The following is a 16,050-nucleotide window of genomic DNA, read 5'->3' as shown; positions in this document are numbered from 1 at the left end:
CGGTGGTGATGGCTCGGGCGATAGCAAAAGGAAAAGCCTCTGCCAAACAGCTGCAATAACACGCATACGCACCGTGAAAATGCCCAGAGAAAATACTCTCCCTTCGACTTCGATTGTCTTTTGGCGGCTCGTTTTCATTTCCAGAAGGCAATGTTCTTTCTTTTCCTGGACTACAGACCTGCCTGTGTGGGTGTTGTGTGTAGCCGTCGGTAAGGCAGCAACTACAATTCCAATTTTCATACTCGATTACCTTTTGGTTGGCGGCCTATAGGCAAGGGCCAGTGCCAGTGCCAGTGTGCCATACTACTATGTGTACAGTGGCTCTGTTATTGTAACTGTGGACTTTCTCCTGGCATTCGCTTCTTTTCGCTTCCGACTGCCAGAGCTGCAGGTGCTCTGCCGCCACCGCCGCCGCACTCAATAAAGTTTTCCGAACTGTGGAAAGGCAAACATTTTATTAAAAAACTTTTGTTTCAGTTGGCAGGCAAGGACCTTGAGGCCTTGGCGAAAGTTTACACATAGAAATATGATTTTACATTTGCTTTTAATTTTAACTCTTGCAATCATTTTTCGGCCCGACCACCTTTGAAAAATATTATAATAAAAATAACTTTTGCTTTTCCCCCCGTCGCGGCGAAACCAAAACCAAAGGCAAAGGCAAACGAGAGGCTTTGGCCGCCAAACAATAACCATAAATGTCGGGCGGGGCATAAAAAGTCGGCCACGTAATTGATTGTTGCAACTCGGGGCGGTACAAAAATTTAATAAAAACTTCGACCCGGCGATAGCATGCGGTGTGTGCATCCCAACAGGAATCTCATCTCATCTCCTCTCCCTTTATTTATGAAAATTCTAGGGGGAGGCAGCTAGTCAAGTCTCACAGGGATTTGCTTGGATGAATTTTTCAGCTTTTCGTGTGAACATTTTAAATGCTAATGAGCTTTTAATTGCTCACTTCAGTGTTTTGAACGCAGCCGCCGTGACTGCCCCCGACACCCCTTCGCTATGCTCCTGTCCCGTCCCGGCAACGTTGCGTATGAGTTATCTGCGTGTGTCTCTGGATGCGAGACGAGACGAAGCGAAAATTAATGAACCTCTTGAGTGTGTTTTAAAAGGCTGCAAAGATAAATCATGCACATCCATCCAAAGCTCTTCATGATGTTAATTACCGAACCCTGTCGCACGGCCCGCCTGGAAACCGTCGAAGGGTGGATCGGGTGGAAGTGGAGGGTAGAGGGATGCTACGTGTAAGCGGGTGAATTCTAAATAAACACAACAATTGCAATTTCCATTGCAGCAACTTGATACAAACTTTGCAGTTTATCCAGCTGAAGAAAGTATTTGCATGGAAACTCTTAGGGAAAAGGAAAGCAAAGCAAAGGAAAAGAGAGGAAAACTAAACCCAAACAGACTCGGGCTTGGGCTCGGGCTCTAGCTCTGGTCGCTTCTCCACTTGAAACAAAAGTTCGAAGCTGTTCAAACCCACACCCCCGCCCCCTGACTGCGGGTGTGTGCGTGAGGAGATAAAAGTTTTAATTAAATAATTAACAGGAATTGTACTATGTATACTCGTATATGTACGAGTAGTATGCATCTGCATTGCCCACTTGTTGCCCGGGCGAATGGGCGGGCAATCTGAGGTTGATAGCCGCTGGGCCATAAATAAATACCCACACATTGTTTGCTATTCTTGACCGGACCAACAAAAGGTAACCAACAATTAGATTGAAGCTGAAGATAGAACGTCCCAAACTTGTGTGGCCGTAGTTTAATTATTTATTCAAAGGCGATAGGCTTCTAATCTTATAATTGAAATGGCTTTTGCAGCATGCTTTAAGGGTTTTAAGAGCTTTAAGGGAAATTCGTTGCTCGCTATTCCAGCTAGCTGCCAGCCAGAGTTGCCTTCGAATTGGAATTACTAACAATATCTGTAGAATCTCTTGTATTTATATGAGCTACAAACCCCGTTCCTGCACTTGCCATTCCCACTCCGCATATGTTCCATTGCTGGCTGAAACTGAAACCCCAACCCCAACATCGTAGAAATTCCCACATTGCTATGCGCTGCATAGCGAACCTCCGATGAGCCTGGACCGCATTGCATCATTATCGTTATCCTGGGGATGTGCATCATCCTGGTTTTGGCCAGTATCCGGCATTCCTCCAACTGCATTCGCAACGAGAGAGCGCGCGCGCTTCGTTTTTGGCGGTTGTCGTTGAATTTGCGGTCCGGTGATATGCGTAATAATGCAATAAATACAAATTAAACATGCTTGAGTGCAATTATGCAAATTGATGGAGTTTATAGGGCGCGACACATCGAATCTGACACGGCAGTGGCAGCGGCAGTGGCAGCGCCCCATAACGGATTACAAAACGATTTCAGGGCACTAATCTCTTGTAATGAACACAAATATGTAGAACACGGCGATAATCGCTCATGTACATTTAAGAATAAAGTGCTTACGAGTGTAACACCGGACAGGAAGCGGACAGCAGACATGCCCCAGCCAGTCGCCAGGCCCCAGTTCCATGCCCATGCCTAGGCCCAGGCCCAGGCCCAGGCCCAGCGATAAACAATGAGATAGAGGCCCACTAATCGCAGTGTCCTTTGCAAATACAATTTTCCACCACCGACTGCTGTACGCTGTCGGGTGTCCGGTGTCCAGTGTCCGCTGTCACGTTATATTTAACGTTTATCTATAAACATTTTCGATTTAGTCTTTTTCCAGCGACAAGCGACCAGAGCTACAAGAGCGACTAGCGACCGTTCGACTAAACAAATACTCGTGCAAGTCTCAAGTTTTATGTCCGTGTCCTGTGTCAGCGGCAGCTGTTGGCTCCTTGGGCCACTGGACAGGCTATTTCTTCTTAAATTTCTATAATTGCTTGTGATTTGTTGGCCACGAACGTGCCCAGGAAACTGCAATTTGTTCGCACAAACACACACACACACAGCAACGTAGAGCTCTCCTTTCCTATGGCATACTACTACTAGTATATCTCCCCGTATAGATTTTGCCATATATTTTTATTTGTCTCACGCTTTCAATAATTGCCAGCATTACACGTGGCACTAATAAATTAGTCCTGTTCCGGGGCTTACAACTAAACCGTTGAATAAACGACAAACTTCTCAAAAGCTTTCGCACTGTGTCCGGCAGTTCGGCTGTCAGCCAGTCTGGCAGTCAGGCAGTAGTAATTTCCCAACGTCAATCATACGCCCCGTGGTGCTGCGATTGGGCTAACGATTATTGTCTCGTCTCTCTCGCTTGATATGGCATTTAACTGGAATGGATATAACCATTCACCATTGCAAGCATTGTTCATTTTAATTACGATTTTTACGGATATTTGCATAAAGCATTTACCATGCATCCTCGCAGCTGTGTCCCATGTCCCGTTGCCTGTGTCATGTTTCCTGTGGCAAAGTTAGGCCACATTAAAACTCAACCGCAATGCCTAAAATTATGCATTGCCGAAATGTAAAATGATGCCACACATCAATATGCATGTCGTTTTCCCGTCCATTTTTTTTGGTTTCCGCCCTCCTTCAGCAATATGAAACAAAAATCAAAATGAAAATGATGCGGAAATGGCCATATATAATGACTGGAATCTCCCTCTGTGTGTGGGTGTGTGTGTGGGGGGAGGGAGCGGATATTGAACGGATTTCAGCTACATATGTGACGGCGTGGAATGATTGAAGCCATTGTCAAAATATCACATTGCATGGGGAAAAGTAACAGCGGATATTAGATGCGGTGCATGTCACAATTGATGAAAGTCCGAGCAACTAAACTTGGCTCAAAATGCTGCTGCCATTCAACCATTCAACCATCCAACTATAATTGATAGTTCCTCCACTTGTACGGTCACATAAAGTAAAGTTTATGCTGCAATTAACGTGAATAGAACCATTTCAACCTACACAATGCCGACGAACACTCATTTCAACGTCTACCAGCGCTGTTTCTATTGCATTTCGAGTATGCTTCTCGGATTCTAAGAGGTTTCGAGCTTAATAGCACATTAACTCATCAGAAGAACCGCAATTTCTCTGCAGTTCCATACCTCACACCCCCTCTATATCTACCTCTCTGTGCGTGGTTGTGTGTGTGTTTCACACTTCAGTCCCGAATCATACAACATTTTAACAGCTGTCAGTTTTATGGCGCGTGGCTTTTACGACAGCTGACGGAAGATGCCGCACCGTGAGCAGAGAGCAGGGAGCAGGGGGCTGCTCCATGAAGAGCTCTTGGCTATTTTCGGAAATCGGTTTTAATTGCCAACTAAAACAAAATGGCTACACTCACACCAACACCAACAGTACAGTACAGTACAGCACAACTACAGCTATAACAATCAGCAGTACGCCAAAAAGTAAGCGTATTTTTTGGCAACAAAAACGCATAAAGCTGTAGAGCTGGAGAACAGGAGAATGGAATTGGAGATCGCATAAAAATAGTTTTATTTTAATGTGTCAGGCAACAGCAATTGTGCCACGTTATTGATGTTGTTTGAGTGCTGCATTTTATTACATTTTACACACTAACTCAGACACAAGCAAAACACATGCATAGAATACTCATTATAGCAGGTATTTGTGGCGCACAAGGGTATGTTGTGTTTTTGATAATGTTTGCAACAGTTTGAACATATATGTATATGTGTATACAGATACATCCATGTGCTATCAGTTTTTCGAACATTATTAAGGTTAAAGTTTCCCTACCCTACGACCCCAATAAAGGGTACCCTCTAGTCCACACATTGCCTACTTATCCAGTTATTTTAATATGCAACAAAAAGCAAGTTGATTGGTTTTGCCTTTCCTCACTCTCCCTGCCTTCGACTCGCTCAATATTAAATGCGTAGAGCGATTTTGAAAATGTTGCTGCCATTGCAAGAAGTTTTTCGAAAACTTTTTAAATGCATTTGCCTTTGCATTTATTTTGCAATCAGGCGACCCCTTACAGGCCCCCTCGCCCACCATCCGCTCCTTGCACGTTGCCGGCGCGACATGCGAGAATAATAAAAGTTTCTTAGCAATTTTCCGCAGCGGCGTAAAAACAAAAAAAAAAGGATGCTGCTGCTACACTTGATGGTGTGGTGTGGAGTGGGTATGTCTGATTCGTTAATGAGTTTGTGATGATACAAAATATACAAAACTACACTAGTAAAGAGTTTCGTGCTCAACTACGATTGGATTTGATTTCTTTAGTTGTGAGAATATTTAACTGTAGTTAGTGTATTGGCAAGGCTTCTTTGGCGGCCTTTCTTTCTGCACCTACATTGCAGTGCATGTTCTGCTGCTGGCTGTTACTTTCCTGCTGTGGAAACAACTTTAATATTATTATCAATTTTCTCACAAGCTGCAGAAAATTGCATGCAATTTCCAGGAGCAACAGAGAAGCCTCTTACCCGAGCGCTAGCACCAGACTCGACTGCCGCAGACAGAACAGAGAGCATTACAAAGGGTGGAAAATATTACAACACATTTGGTGGACGAGGGCATAAGTTATAGCTTAACCGCAGGTAATTAAATACCATGCAGCATGTAGCAAGAGGTGCAACAGGAACAAAAACAGAAACAGAAATAGAAACCGGGAAGAGGCACAGCATCCGGAAGAGTACTCTCAAATTTCACTTATCCCCCCCTCCCCTTCTCGTTCAAGAGTTGCATCCTGTTAATGAGCGGCTCTCCATGTCCTGTAGCTGTTGTTCGGCTGCGGTTAACATGCCCCTCGTTCGTTGCCTCCTAATTAGTATTTCATGAAACTCTATAATTAATTCACCCAAGAAATCTCTCTCTTTTTGGAACACACACACAACACACACACCGAACAAGTCGGTCAGCGAGTCAAAGGGCAGTGCTCAAGTGTATTACACAACATTTTGTGTCCATTTTTATTTCCAATACATTGGCTTTTGGGGTAGGATGCCATGCCATTGCCATTTGCCCAAAAAGTAGAGAAAATAAACTACACCAAAGGAATTTGCCACACAATCAACTGCTGAATCGAATTCGAAACCTTGTTCTGGCACTAAATTTTCAAGTGTCAAACTAATGGCCTAAGAAATACTTTATAGCTAAAATTTTAAACAATATAAACTCCGTATAAAACGCATTTCCAAAGGCACAATTCAATAAAATATCCATTGTCCTTGGTGCCCAGGCTCAGGCACAGGCTCAGCTGTAGGATGTATCTCTGTCTCCTTTAGATGTAACTACTCGTATTCCTGTAGCTGTAGCTGTGCTGCAATTTTATCTGTATCTGTATACGTGGCTGTATTTGTATCTGTATCTGTATGTGCACGCATCATTCATCCGGCGGCCATATTGAGGCAACATATCCGGCGACAGGATGCCAAGACAAGAAAATTTCATGCTATGCTTTGTACGTTTCCGCATCGGTCTTCCTCACCCAACCGCATCCCACTTTACACCCCGTTTCTACTGCACCCGCCCTTCCCAGCGTCCAACCCCTCTTCTCCGCCTCCGTCGACCCTTTTCGACCCCTCTCTTGGCTCTGGTTGTTGACTGCCTCTGCTTATATTTTATTTCATGCCAACAGCACTGTTTAATTACACACAAAAGACAGCATAGAGAGTGAGAGAGAGAGAGAGAGATGTGCCATGTTAGCCAGCCACAGATACACACCTACACAGGCAGACAGACACAGACACAGAAATAGACATCCTTCTTTCGCTTTGGATTTGTGTATATGTCTGTGTGTGCATTAGGTAATGGCTGCCCCTGCTCGCATGCAATTTATATTTTCTGCTGTTGCTGTTGCTGTCGCTTCTCATGAGCCTCGATCTGGCTCCTCTCTCGCACTGGGTCCTGGCTGCTGTGCCTTCATCTATCTGCTGCTTCTGGCCAATGTCCTTTCTACTGTTGGCCCTCTGCATCCTTCTGTTCGTACCACTCTTCTCCAGCACCATCTCGCCCCACCGCACTGCAATTAAGTTCGACTGCAAAACAAAAGGCATGTTGTTTGATATCAACCAAGTCGCATCTTCTCGTGTGTTCTCTCTCCTCCTTCAACTAATTTCTCAATTGTTATTTTTATGAGAAACAATTTTACAACATTAGAGAGAGTCGAGACTCTGTGCTGCTCCACAAATAATTGCAATATGTATTGTGTGTATGTACGTGATAATAACTGATTAAGGACCACGTTGACACATAGTGAGAGATTATGGTTTGCTTTGTGTCATAATAAATTGGATTTCTGTGGGTCTGAGTGCATCGAACATGACAGGGTCGAAACGATGTATAAGAAGGGATAAAGTGCTCTAATTGATATCTTGGGTGGTTCATGAACTTTAAGAGAATATTGAACTCCAAAGGTGAGTGTTGAATATTGAACTCCATGGCTGACAGCTGCCTGAGAAAACAGCCTAACCGCTCTCTCGCTCGCCCTCTCTCTCGTTCATGTCGCATAAATAATTACGAGTATTCCCATATTAATGGTGTTTTAATACTCATTCTTTTCATTTGTTATTTGTTTTTTACTTGGGCTCTCGCTGTCAATGAAATTCATTGAAATTATTTATCTGATTCTTAACAATTGCATCATAAATTTTATTAAAGAAAGAACTCTTTGCCGTACAATTTATCATCCTGTAATTGATAATGGCAGTGCCTAGGACTATGCCGCCATGTTGATTAATTATCGCAATGACAACAGCAACACCAGCAACACCAACAATAGCAACAATGCAAAGTTATCGCTGCAAAAATATTTTTCAAAATTTCAACGCCAAGCATGATTTATGTTTAAGCCTTGGCCTGGTACCCGGAGCGGGAAGACGGAATGCGAGAGGTCTGGGCGATGGAGAACGGGTCCATTTCACGGGAATGGCTAAAAGCATTGAAAGGTCTTCCCGCAGTTTTTGCTCTTTGATTCCATCACTGTTGCTGTTTGTTTAATTAAAAACGCAAAACTTTTGCGGTTCACAGCCAAATTAAATTATGTTCAATTTAACTTTATGGCCCGCTTCTGGTTACTTCTTTTCCTTTTCCTCTTCCTCTTCATCTTCCTATTTTTCATGTTGTTTTGTCCCAGAGCAAAGCAGTGGGGAAAACAATTTTGCATTTGCAATAAGTACGAGTATTGAGTGTGACCCGACCTGAATTTGTAAAAGTTTTCAATTTCACGAGCCTTACGAATTACAGTGCCCCCCGCCCATGTCATGCCGCAACCCATGCCACTGCCACAGCAACTGCCACTGGCTCTTCGACAGCCCGAAAGAAATGCTCATCAAATGTGTCGAAGGCGAAACAATGGCGCAAATTTACCGCAGAACTTGACTCTGGTTTTATGGTCTCAGTTTGTTGAGTTGCTGACAACGCGGCGTATGCGCAATTTCTGACAAGTCGCCCTTTGTAGGAAGTTTCTTTTGACATTGTTTCAAGGTTTTTCTGCTTCCTTAGAGGGGAATGGAACTAAGAGCTAAATGGAAGCATGGATGGTAGCCGAGAACTTGCACAACATTCTGCATGAAGTGTTTGTTAAAAAGTTGGCGCCCAGGCCAGCGGTTTTTGGCTCCACTAAGTGCCTCAGTTATTTGATGGAAATGATTGACATTCACCCCACACATAGCCACGGACTCCCCCTACCCAAAAGCCCACGCCGGCCTGAATGAGGCTGTAAGTTGGTCCAACTACCAGTACGACTGGCATTGTCAGCTAGTTTGGTTTGTTACCAACTTAGCTCTGAACTCAACTGAACTCAACTGAACAGAACAGAACAGAAAGTGCAAAAGTCAAACCAAAGTTTTGGTTTCTGGTTTAGCTGCAGGTAGTAGCTGAGCGTAAGCTATGTTCAAGAATGTTTAGCCCAAAAGGTTCGTTCTTCTTCCATCAGAGTTGATTGACAATGGTCAGGGAAATTACGAACAGGGGCAGGGATATGAAATCCGGAGAGCCTGAATACCAAGAGATATATTCTTTTTATGCTACAACTGGCCGCCAATTCAGGCACTTGACATGAAGTAACTTTTGCGAGGGAGTGCCCTCTTGACCTGAAGCATTAATAACTCATTGCAAACTCCACTCTCCGTACAATAGTTAAATTTTTGCTACATTTACTGATTGCCGGGCACTTGAAACTACCACAAAATGGACGCCACTCACGTGTAATTGCACACAAAATGCTAATAATGCGCAGCCGATAACAGCCACAGCCCACAGCCACTGCCACAACGGTGGGGGGTTGGATGCAAAAGCTGGCCAATTGAAATGGCAAAAATCGAGCAGTCATTCCGGGTATTCGAAGCAGCACTTCCCCTCCCCACCTGCTTCTTCGTAGTCATGTCATGGCCCCCGCACCAGCACCCAAACCCACACTCGCTCGCACTGTGTAAACTTATATGGCAAGGCAAACGTTTATTTATAAATCATTTTATTGTCGGATTTTATTTGCAGTTGGACGACCGTTGAGCGTCCGAGTCGGAGTTTCTATGCCAATAAGCAGCTTACCGGAAGTTGTAATGCTGTAAATTTAGATTTCCGGCCGCAAGTGCAGCGCCAGCTTCTCCGAGCGAGGGTCTTATGGTTTGGCAACATTTGTAGCAACCCATCCACACAAAAAAAAAATTATATGAGCGAGAGAAAGGAAAACGAAACGTAAAGTTTTGCCACAATTTCATTGAATGCAGTCGTCGTCGCCTTCGCCCCTGCCCTCAACACGTTTAGGGCTATTTTTTTTGTATAAGGTAAGCAAAAAGTTTGGAGTTTGCCAAAACCAGAAAACCTGAAAGCCTGAAAACCAAATCCAAAGCCAGTGAAAAACTGCAACTCAAGCGAAACCTGTGACCAATCTATGGCTGTGCAAAAATATTCGCCAACTAATAAATGAAAGCGAATAGCAAGGATGAATGCCGTCTGGGTAATTGGCCAAGACCACCAGAGCTGATTGTCCACAGTCCACAGTCTGGAGTTACACGTATTGTCGTCAGCTGTCCATTAATCACGTTCTAATGTCGAGCAGCACAGCACAGAACAACACCACCATTCTAGCAGCCTGTCAGAGCACACTAATGATCTGTGCTTTACACATGTACCCGTTGTATGGCCTATAGATGAACTATCTACGTTATCCATGCCACTAGCACCGACTACTCGCCCCCATGCTGGTCAACGTCTACTGCGCTCTACGTTCCACTTAACAGACGTGTTTCATCTTTCTCGACTCTCTGTCTATGGCTCCGACTTGGGTCCTGGTCTTTTCCGCTGATAGTGGCTATGGCTCTGGTTCTGGCTCTGGCTCTGGTTGCTGCTGCAACGTTTTTTATCGATAAAGTGCAATCAATTTTTACAAATGGGATTATTTTCCCAGCTCCCTTTTCCCATCTTTCCACCCACTGGCAGGGACTGCTACTCCTCCCTTCCCACCACTGCCACTGCTGCAAACGAATTGTAATTTGTTTTCCCATGCATTTGTTATTGTTCTCCGACTGTGGCTCCATGTCTCTCTGTACCTCTGGCACTGCCACTACCTCTCGGCATCTACGTATGTACCTCTGACTGTGGCAGTGTCTGTGTCGCAGTGTCGCAGGAGTCTTAGTGAAGTCGCCGCATTATCTTATATCTGCTACTACATATGTACTCCCACACGGGGCAGGTGGAAGTGGAAGTGGATGCGCTATTCCTTCTCCTACTCTTACTCTGCACTCTGGCAATGCAAAGCAGCTTTCGATAGAGATTTATGCTTGTTGGTAGTTTTGCTCATAAAAATGCATTTTTATTGCTTTGGCTGCGCTGCTTTTTGGCTTCTACCTCACTTCCACTCTTTCAACTCTCTGCATACCTCTCTCCGTACCTCTCTGTACCTCTCGCTGTCTTTCTCTATATTCTCTTTTTCTCTGTGGCTTTTGAATATTGAGTTAGGTTTACAGTTACTGCGCCAAAAGGTATGCAGCAAATTCGGCCCGCTTTGTGGCGGTGGTCGCCTTGTCGCCATCGCCTCGTAAAAACTGTAATCAGGCAAAATAAATAGCGCCATAAAATAAGTTTCTATCTTTTATTGCTCAGCCCCAGAACCAGCATCGGCTTCAGCATCAGCTTCAGCTATAGCCGCATAAAAATTAAGCAAAAGGAATGACAACAAATAAAAATAACTTACTTAACTTTTATTCCCGTCCCGTTCATACAATTTGCGCCTAATGGCAATGCAATGTTAATGGATTTTTAATACTTTTTCTGCCTGCAGGTAATTTTATTTAATTGTTTTTCCCGGATTTTGGCAATAAATTTCAGCTTCAGGATGGGTTTCCCAATGCGTAATTAAGGTGTATTGTACATTAATTTGGGGATGGGATTCCCATCGAAACTCGTATTAAATTGTCCTAGAAATCTGTGCCATCGTTTCATCTTCATCCTCTTTGGTTTTTTTTTTTATTTTGGCTATAGATTTTGTGGGAAAAGGGGAACTGGGATTTCTTGTCTCTTGAATCTGTCCCTATATTATCCTTGGCATATGTCTCTATTTTGTATGTCTTGTTCAGCTGCTGCCGAGTCAGCGCTCCATCTAAATAATAGCTAAAAATCAATTGATATCTATTTTATCAATGCAGTTGCAGTTGCAGCTAAATTGCATTTATGGCTTTGCGCTTTTATTTAATTTTGCACATGCAATTTGCCCCACCCCCTATCCACCAGCCCCAGGGGGGATAGTCATAGTCTACTTCACCTACGCACACAACTGAAAACTGAAAGAGAAATCCTTTCAAACATTTTTCTATACAAAACCACCGCTCGCTGCACAAATGAAGCAACATTTTCTCTCAAGAAAATGCGATTTGTGCGCTTTTGAATGCAAGAGACGTACAGCCATGCCACACGGTCCCATCCCCTATCCATACCACCACCATGCCACGCCACGCCCCACACTCCCCACAGAGACGCTTATCCTTTGATGATGAAAACTGCGCTGGCAAGCAAAAAACTTTGGAAGCTCAAGGCGGCAGCTAATAAAGAGGCGTGGCTAGATTTCCCTTGTTCACTCTCTCTCTCTCTGTCTGACTGCTGACCGAGCACAATTGAAATATTTAAAATTTCGTAATAAAAATTTAATCCAGACAAGAATTTGTTGAAAGCCAACAAAAATTATTGACCAGCTTAGAAGGCCAAAAATCCCTAGCAACAAAATAGACAAATCATTTTTGTAGATTTTATTTCCAGTGATTTATGAACAGAATTTCCATAAATATTCAAAGTTATTTAAATTCAATGGAAAACTTCAATTCTAATTGGTTTAATGTACATACATAAACACATAAAATTTACAAAAATGTATTGCAAACATTTCATACATAGAATAGATTTTTGAATTAATTGCAGAAAAAGAAACAGAAGTTCAATCTGTGGATTACGATTTATTAAAGATATTGATCAACTTATTAGTGTAAAAACCAACCGGTACAAAAATATGAAAACCTTGCAGATATTTTTCCACTTAAATATCTGAACTACATTATCTCAATCCTTCACCTAAAGGTCACTCAAAAAATCGCCGCCAAGAACTCGCAAGTAAATGAACTTTTGTGCCGAGTATACGAGCAGACTTCATGCTCGGATTTTGATATTTTCTGCATGTGGTCGGCATAAAGTTTTACAAGTTTAATTATGCAGACACCCAGCTGAATGCAGACAGTGAAGGACGTCGTTCAGGTCGAGCTCCATGTCCACGTTCACGTCCAGGTCTTGGCCTGGGTCTGCGTCCAGGCGGCTCTCATGTAGATGGCCAATTAAAAATTGTAAATTTATATATGTAGGTATACATCAGCCAGATCGGATCCAACAAAAGATGAAATCCCTGCTCTGATGTGCGCTCCTTAAAATAAATTTCGTAATTTATGAAAGTGTTAATTGCATTCAGTACGATGGCAATGACGATGACGAGGACGATGATGCAACAAAAGGAGATAGGCCGTCTCATTAACAGCACAAACCGTGGGCAAATTAAAGGCCTCTCAGCCCATTTTCGCTGTCATCCGGGCTGTGTCATTCTCACACTCTCTCTTCACATACAATTAAAAAGTCAACACCTTACATCGACAACACCTTACACACATACAAATAGAAGGGCTAATGGCTTGGGGGCGAATCACCTTCGTGCGCGGCACCTTCCCAAAGAAACAAAAAAGTTGCACGCTGTGAAAATTTTCACAGTAATTAGCAAAGTTTTACGCCTAAAAACAAAGGACGTCCGCTGCTCTTTTTTTTCGTTTCTGGTAGGGTATGTGGGGTCCTAATGAAAGGACCTCCACCCCAATTAAATGATAGGCCAAATATGTATAGTGAGCCCCCACCATCGGCATAATCCAATTAATTCTAAAGAACATTCGGGGGGGAGATGAGATACAATTGCATAGCTTTGATATGAGTGCTCCAGAGGGATACTCGAACGTACGAGCATGTGGGATAATGGCAGCCATTTCAGAGTTTTACAATATTTCGCCCCAAAGTCACTCAGTCAAAATGATTTTTTCCGAAAGTCACTCAGTCAAAATGATTGCCTAGATGGAAATGAATTCATTCCATTGTACGAATACGAGTGCGAATGCGATTGCGAATACGAATACGAGTACTGACAGAGGCAGAGTCAGAGGCACTTGAAAAGTATTATTCATTCAGTGAGGCGACACCTCTGGCAATATTTCAATTATATGTATAAGGCAGTCACTCGCACTTTCGCCGCTACGCTTCAGAGCCACAACTTTCAGAATGAATAAATTGCTCAGCGGCCGACAAAAGGACAGACACAATAAAAAAATTCTCCAGGCCCACAAAAGTATGCAATAAAATTCATTTATTTACGCCTACGACGAACCTGCAGCACACAAGAGACGACACCAAAAAAAAGCCAGAATATAACAAATTAGCATTGAAATGGATACCAAAATGAAATGGCAACGAATTTTTCATACAATCGGCAAGTTTTTTATATCGCCCTGTCCTTAAGTACAGGTGTCCAGTTGTCCTCGGCCTGTTGTCCTGCCACAGAGGACCCTCCATCAGAGGGCAACCATCACAAATCAGAGAGAATGTTTATGCATGCGGCCAGCAGAGCAAAGAAAATTTCATCAAAATTAAATTGTGCATTCGTGCAGATTTGTACGCTGGAATTATGACACAATATGCGACGCTGTAATAAATGTTGGGGGGCAGACAAAGAGCAGTCAGGGCGCATACAGAGCTAGGGGTGCGGATAGGGATTGGGGATAAGGATTCGCAGAGTGCGTTGCCATGGCAGGCTAAAAACAGACTCTGGCAAAACAATTTTTACACGTGCAAGCTGCAAAAGGTGTAGAGACGAGCTCATAAATTGCCCCAGCCCCAGATGACGATGATGGGAATGGGAAGCTAGAAATGTGACTGGGAATGGGAATGGAGTTCCCTACCCCTTAAAGCCTTTAAGGTTAGCCCTTTAAGCCCACTAAGGCGTCTGTTTTGTGGATTTTGCTCATGCAAATGATCAAAATAATTACATGTGGTGCAGCTTTTTTTCGCTCGTTCTCCTCTCCTCTCTCTATTTTTTCCTTTTCCGCTCGCGCACAAAAGACAAGCGCAGTTGCAACTTCAAAATGATGAAAATGAGTTTTCTTTACAAACAAAATTAAAAGTAAAAGGAAGAGGGAAGGAGGAAGGAGAGAAAACTGCACACCAAATTCAACGATGTGCAAAGTTATTTTTCACAAGTGCTTTGCAGCCTTCCCAGCAGAAACCCATCCCATCCCACTCCATCCATGCTGCTCTCCTCTTTTTCCCATTGCACTGTCGCCTGCATGTGGATGTGGCCATGTGGTTGTGTGGATTTCCGTTAACTTATGGTTAGCACTGTGTGTGTGTGTGTTGGCCCCGTCCTTCTCTCAGTCCCGTTCTGGCCCGCTTCACCCCAGCATATTCCTATTTTTATGCTGTGCAAATGACAGCAATTTTTCATAGGGCAAAGCGCTTGCAAAACTCCCCTTAGATCCCACACTACAGATCCTTTGCCCACTCCATCTCTAGCTTCTGCTGCAGCTCTGCTACAATCCTCCCGCTGGTGTGCTCCCTGCGAGGTGCCAAGTGACAATAATTTTGTCTTTCCATCCAGAGAGCGGGAGAGACACAAACCAGACCCATGCCAGTCCTCTGCCGAGGCTTTTGTTTCGCTGTCACTGCCTAATTGCCAAGATTTTTCGCTGCTTGGTAGACCGAAAGAATAACCCCAGCACAAATCCGAAACCCGAACCCCGAACCCCAAGCTCCAAGCTCAGTCTTAAATTCAAATACCCTAAAGTGCAGCTGCCTTCCATATATTACACATCCGCCCTGTGGCAGGGAGTCAGGCATTCGAATAAAGTGCATGGCTAATGGGTAATCGTAACTTAGTATAAGCTCTGCTAGATCTATCCATAACGCCTCCAATTCATCTTTAACAATTGGAAATCAACTATCATTAAGCCACTTGAGTTTATGTCAAAGACTTTCCATTGCTTAACCATATATACTCGTAGATCGTTGAACCCCAACTAAATGCAGCAACACATCGCATTAAAGCTTCAACTACTATATGGGCACCAGTATTTTTATGGAATCATCAAAATCAGACACACGACAAGGACAAGTCGAACGCTTAAACCGTTCTCATACAAACTACTCATAACTGTTTGGGTTGCTGTGAAAATATCAATAAAGAAAACTAATGAAGTGCGCGCTGCCTTAAGTGGCTTATTGTCACTTTGACACACACCCATACTCCACACAAAGTACTCTTGCACCACTCTCTGTGTGTGTGTATGTGTGTGTGTAGTATCTTCATGATTGTGTGTGGGTAATGTCAAAGGGCAGACGCACGTCGAGACTTCAAGAGGAAGGCAATCGAGTCGGAGAGCCCGCTGTGTGTGTGTGTGCTATGTGTGTCCCTCTTTGTGTCGCGTCGCATCATAAAATCCGCACTTATTACTCCTTTTATGCAACTAAATAAGTATGTACACAAAAGTAAATAGCCATGAGTGTGTACATACAGATATATACGAGAAACTATATGTGTT

The sequence above is a fragment of the Drosophila obscura genome, unplaced genomic scaffold, assembly GCF_018151105.1.
Source record: "Drosophila obscura isolate BZ-5 IFL unplaced genomic scaffold, ASM1815110v1 contig_1, whole genome shotgun sequence".
Lineage (NCBI taxonomy): Eukaryota > Metazoa > Arthropoda > Insecta > Diptera > Drosophilidae > Drosophila > Drosophila obscura.
The sequence above is the reverse complement of the archived record's forward strand: the minus strand, read 5'-3'. Positions refer to the sequence as shown.